Consider the following 6,055-nt stretch of genomic DNA (forward strand, 5'->3'; position numbering starts at 1 on the left):
ATATATGGAATTTAGAAAGATGGTAACGACAACCCTGTATGCGAGACAGCAAGAGAGACACAGATGTATAGAACAGTCTTTTGGACTCTGTGGGAGAGGGAGGGGGGGATGATTTGGGAGAATGGCATTAAAACATGTATAATATCATATAAGAAACGAATCGCCAGTCCAGGTTCGATGCAGGATACAGGAAGGTTGGGGCTGGTGCACTGGGATGACCCAGAGGGATGGTATGGGGAGGGAGATGGGAGAAGAGTTAAGGATGGGGAACACATGTACACCCATAGTGGATGCATGTTGATGCATGGCAAAACCAATACAATATTGTAAAGTAAAAAAATAATAATTAAAAAATTAAAAAAAATAAAAAGGAGGCATAGTCACATCAATAGTTTCCAAGCCTGGCTACTCATCAGATTCATCTGGAGACTTTTAACCCTCCCCAACTAATTGAATCAGAATCTTACCAGGTGTGGGTGTAGGTATTGCTTTTGAAGCGCCTAAAAAATGCTTATAATGTGCCTCCTAGGTTGAGAAACTTGAGACTCACATATAGAGAATAGATTTGTGGACACAGCGGGGGGAAGGAAACGTATGGAGAATGTAGCATTGACATATATACATTACCATGTGTAAAATAGATACTTGGTGAGAAGTTGCTGTGTAACACTGGGAGTTCAGCCTGGCACTCTGTGATGATCTAGAGCGGTGGGATAGGGGAAGGTGATATATGTATAATTATGGCTGATTTGCATTGTTCTACAGCAGAAGCCAGGCTTCCCTGGTAGCTCGGATGGTAAAGAAACTGCCTGCAAGGCGGGAGAACTGCGTTCGATCTCTGGGTGGGGAAGATCCCCTGGAGAAGGGCCTGGCAACCCACTCCAGTATTCTTGCCTGGAGAATTCCATGAAAAGGAGCTTAGTGGGCTACAGTCCATGGGGTCACAAAGGGTCAGACATGACTGAGCAACTCACACATGCACGCACACATGCACACACACAGAGCAGAAGCCAACACAACACTGTAAAGCAATTTTCTGCCAATTAAAAATAAATTTTAAAAAATAAAGGGAATTTCTCTTTTAAAAAATCCTATATATTCAAAAAAGTGAGTTACTATTGAACAAAACCCACGTTAAGAACAATATGAACAGTATGATCCAATTTTGTTATAAAATTCAACCAACTTAATTGTAAGTTTATTTTTAATGAGCAAATAAAAAATTGAAATATAACAAAATGTTTCAAAGATAGGTTCTTGAGTGCACTAGTTCATTATATTACCTTATAATAATTTATGATAGTATTATTTCATTTTTTAAAGAATGTAATGTAAATCTGTTAGAAACACATTAAACTTAACCTGGATACTATTTGGAAGGGGAATATGTTTTACTTTTTACATACCAGTGTACTCCTTTTTATAATTTTAAACATAATTAAACATTTATTTCCGTTCCCCCTTCCCATCTCTCGAGTAAAGTTCATATAAGACCTGAAAGCCAACGAGCACCTATATTCCCTAGGCAAAAGGGAGATAATGGATCCTCCTCCATCCCTACTGGCTGCCTTGGGCTGAAAACTTTTAGGGGCTTTTTCACTCTTGCCTGGAAAATCCCATGGATGGCGAAGCCTGGTAGGCTACAGTCTGTGGGGTCGCAAAGAGTCGGACACGACTGAGCGACTTCACTTTCACTTCACTTTTGTTAACTTGCTCTGAATATTGACATGACAGCATTGTCCATACTTATGGAAAAAAGATGGAAAGGATGACAGAGAGATCGCTCAGAGAGCATTTTCTTAAAGACAGTCCCTCTCACAGCCCAGGAAAAAGCCCACAGTGTAAGAACCCTCTTCAAACCTGAATTTAACCCTCTCAGTATATAGCTTCACCATTTTTCATGACACTGGAATTAAAGATTTGCAGATAAAATTCTATAACCCACTTACTGGGAGGAAGAAAGTGGAGAACTTAGCCTAAGAAAAGACAATTAGAACAAAATCTCAAGATTTTGTTAAGTTACTTGAAGATGAAAGAATGAAGTTGGATATTAAGTAGAAGTATGCAAATAAGGTAAGCATCCATTCTTTCAAGCTAAAAATTTGACTGAAAACTTTCTTTTTACTCCCGGCTGGGGTTTATTGGAACCCAGAGCCAATGCTGGCAATAATATAAACTGACTCAAGTCTTTTAGGGCAGCAATCTGATAATAAGATAACAAGGACCATATCAATCAAATCCCTTTGATTAAATTGATGATATTAATAGTAACATTATTGACACAAAGCAGGGTTCAACTAGGGTTCAAGATGAGATTATTTTAAACTATCCAATCAACAATAATCCATGGTGTTTTCTTAGGATTTGTCTTTTTAGATAGTAGGGAAGCCAGCAGAGAAATTAAGGCTGCATTTGACTCTTTAGAAACCAAACAGGATGATGCCTTAGATAGAAAGCTGGATTTGGATATTTTTGCCAAGCTTAGAAATTAGAACTTGGCTCTGTGTTGGGCAAGAGAGCAATGTAGAGTTGGAGTCCTGAGATTCACATTTTTTTTAAAAAATTTTAATTTAATTTTTGGTTGCGCTGGGTCTTCATTGCTTTGCCTGGGCCTTCTCTAGATGCAGCGAGCAGGGGCTACTCTTTGTTTCATCGTGGTCCACAGGCTTCTCATTGTGGTGGCTTCTCTTGTTGCAGCACAGGCTATAGGCACCTGAGCTTCAGCAGTGGCAGCACTCAGGCTTGGAATTTGCAGCTCGCGACCTCTAGAGTTCCGACTCAGTAGTTATGTGGAGCACAGGGCTTAGTTGCTCTGCTGCATGTGGAATCTTCCCAGATCAGGGATTGAACCCATGTCCCCTAATTGGCAGGCAGATTCTCATCCACTACACCAACAGGAAAGTCCTGGGATTCACATTTTAATACATGCCTCAGATTTAAAGATAAAATAATCACAGGTTATAATTATCTCTAACCTCTCCCTGATCTGACAATTGATAACCTACTTTTTAAGATTAAAAACACAGGTTCTGTAATGTTCCTTTGTTATGTTTATGGAACAGTCTATTGAACACAACCAGATCCTTTTCATCATTCACATTTCAGCTAAAATATCCCCTTCTTTGAAAACATTTCTTCATCCACCCACTGTAATGTCTCTTATTCTGTCACTCATTGTCACATCACTCTATTAAATTTACATCATTTATGATTTATCATCATCCAAAATTCATTATTCATTTCATGTATTTATGGTTTTATTTCCCCCTTGTCTATCTAATCTATTGCATGAAAAATAATGTTAATATTTGTTGAATGAATGGGTGAATGTATCAAGTATTTTTATACATTGATTAATAATTGCAAATCCCTGTGCTCTGAGAAATGAGACTTGCTCAAAACTATTGACTTATTTATTAGCCACATAAATAATAGTAGTGGACTTATTCTCTTTAACCCCAAAGTCTATTCTTTTCCTAGTATCTCACACTAACTCTAAGGATTGATATCTACGTATTGCAGTACACATCTCCGTCTCATAGTCAGCCCAGTGTGCACAATAGAGGCTGTCCTTTATATCTTTATGCTGTCTTCCTATCATACTTCCTGTGTTCCTCCTTTTTCAGGTTTGTCTCCCATAAAATACTGGGCTTATATCTGGGAATGGGTCGTCTGTTCTTATTACATCTACCAACACAGTGCTTGGCATACCGGGTGTGCTCCAAAAGTGCTTGATGAACTCAGCTGCAGTTACTATGATGGCCAACGCAGCACAGCGTCTCCACATACAGGATGTTTCATGTGCTCCATCTCCCTTGATTACTGCAATTGCCCTGTATAGACAAAGAAATTGAGTCTTAGTCCTTCCCAACAATAAGTGGTAGTATCTGGGCTGAAACTCAACTTTTTCTTTTATTTTTATTCATTAGTTTTCCAACCTCTAAGTCTCTCATTTATCATTTCTATTTGGTGGGCTGCAATTTAGTCTCCTAGATCCAACACAAATTTACCATCTCTGTAACAATCCCCTGAAGAGAGTTTATAGTAGATTTATTCATAAAACCTGGAAACAACTTTGGCCTTGAACAGGGTAATGGATAAACAAATTGTCATATATCCATACAATGGAATAATAGTCAGCAATAAAAAGGAATGGACTATTAATTCATACAAAAACATAGATGAACCTCGAAAACATTTTTCTAAGTGAAAGAAGTCAGACCCAAAAGGCTGTATATTGCATGACTGCATTTATGTTACATTAAGGAAGACATGAAACTAAGAGATGGAATGATGATCCCTCAGCAAGGAGCCTATTCTTTCATAAAAAAAAAATATTACATAGTAAGTTCTTATTGTCTCACTTACATCTTTGGAGTATCTTTCCATCCAAAGTAAAGAGAAGCATATTTCTCAAAGACAGCCATTAATTTTTCTCAGGTTTGTTTCATCCTTACACTCCTGTTCACCATGACTTTTGCTTGCAGTAGGAAGGCTATTTGTCCAGTGTTTACCTTTCTGGAAAGACAAAATCTTTGTGTAAGTAGAGAAATAACACAGAAATTAAGATATACAAACAAGTAGAACAGTATTTTCATATTATTTTAGGGGAACAAAATAACTTACCTCTTTTCAATGAGTATACAAATACTGAAAAAACTACTACCTCTTAATGTGTTTGGGTTGTCATTATTGAACAGAAAGTGGAAGTGAAAGCCACTCAAATCGTGTCTGACTCTTTGTGACCCCATGGACTATACGTTCAGTCCATGGCCAGAATACTAGAGAGGGTAGCCTTTCCCTTCTCCAGGGGAGCTTCCCAACCCAGGGATCGAACTCAGGTCTCCCATATTGCAGGCGGATTCTTTATGAACTGAGCTATATTAAGGCTTCAAAGAAGAGAAATTCCACTAATAAACATGTTTTGAAATTTTATAGCAAATATAATTTACTGTTTATTTCAGGAATTTCATTCTATCACTCTCTTCCTATGTCCTGAACCAAATAAGCACCACTAGGATTTAGAGCACACATTTAGAGCACGTATTTAGACAGGATTTGTTCCATTTCTTACCTGAAACTTCTGATTTGCCAACGGAACTTTCCAAGATTTTTATTTCAAAATATGAGCAAATATAGAAGTCAAAATAATGTTTTCCAACATGGACAGTATTAAAGACAGAATTCAAGCCCAAAGTTCTTTGAATTTTGGCTTAACAAGTCTTACATGTTTCAAGAATTAAACTTTCTGCTTAAATATAGAACTTTGATTAATTATTTAAAGCAGCAGGAAAGTTATTCAATTAGTATAAAAAGATTCAAGTTCAAATTGGAGGATTAATTTTCAGAGTTATGATATGAAAGATATGGTGATTAAGTTATGAAGTGAAGGTAAAAGTCTCTCAAACCCTAATGGAAATATCTGATTCAATTACTTGATTAAACCAATCCTGGGAATGATATAAAATCATAACCTCTGACATAAAGGTTGAATCGGGTAAACCCTGTGGATGATATTATACTAAATGTTATTATCATGATTTGCCTTAATATAATATATACCTACATACCAAAAAATAAAGAGCAGACTATTATCTTAAATGCTTGTGTACAACTTAAATAATAACCTTTAAATAAAAAAAAAAAAAAAACTAAAGATGAGTACAACTAAAGTAGCACTTTCCTGTAAAGGTTTCTGACAATTACAACTAAAAACAGGGAGAGGTATCAGGCTGGATAATCTGTGCATTTTCCAGGAAATAGAAATAAATTGGTCTTCTTGCTTAGAAGTTTCCTGGACACTTAATTTTGAAGGAGATGTGGATGATACAGGATGGAGATAGTTTTTTCAACAGATTTTATTATTTTCCAAGGAATATGGGAGTGGGCTCTATTCCACAGCTTCTCCCAAATCCAGAAGCCCTCATCTGACTACTTCCCTTTTGATCCCTCACCTACTTGAACCCTTTCCATTCTTCATCTCGTGGCTCCCAGCCCATCCTGTCTCTATTCACGATGCATGTTTTTTTGTTTGTTTGTTTGTTTTAAAGCAGAC

General features: G+C 37.0%; 1 long non-coding RNA gene across 1 annotated transcript; it reads right to left on the minus strand.

The window, feature by feature from the left end:
* Positions 1 to 2,485: 2,485 nt before the first annotated feature.
* LOC129636883 (uncharacterized) lies at positions 2,486 to 5,518 on the minus strand. The gene is made up of 4 exons (XR_008707175.1): positions 5,075 to 5,518; positions 4,369 to 4,518; positions 3,712 to 3,833; positions 2,486 to 2,929 (listed from the first exon to the last, which is right to left on the minus strand). It is a non-coding gene; the product is annotated as an uncharacterized LOC129636883 (long non-coding RNA).
* Positions 5,519 to 6,055: the final 537 nt, after the last annotated feature.

The sequence above is a fragment of the Bubalus kerabau genome, chromosome 22, assembly GCF_029407905.1.
Source record: "Bubalus kerabau isolate K-KA32 ecotype Philippines breed swamp buffalo chromosome 22, PCC_UOA_SB_1v2, whole genome shotgun sequence".
Lineage (NCBI taxonomy): Eukaryota > Metazoa > Chordata > Mammalia > Artiodactyla > Bovidae > Bubalus > Bubalus kerabau.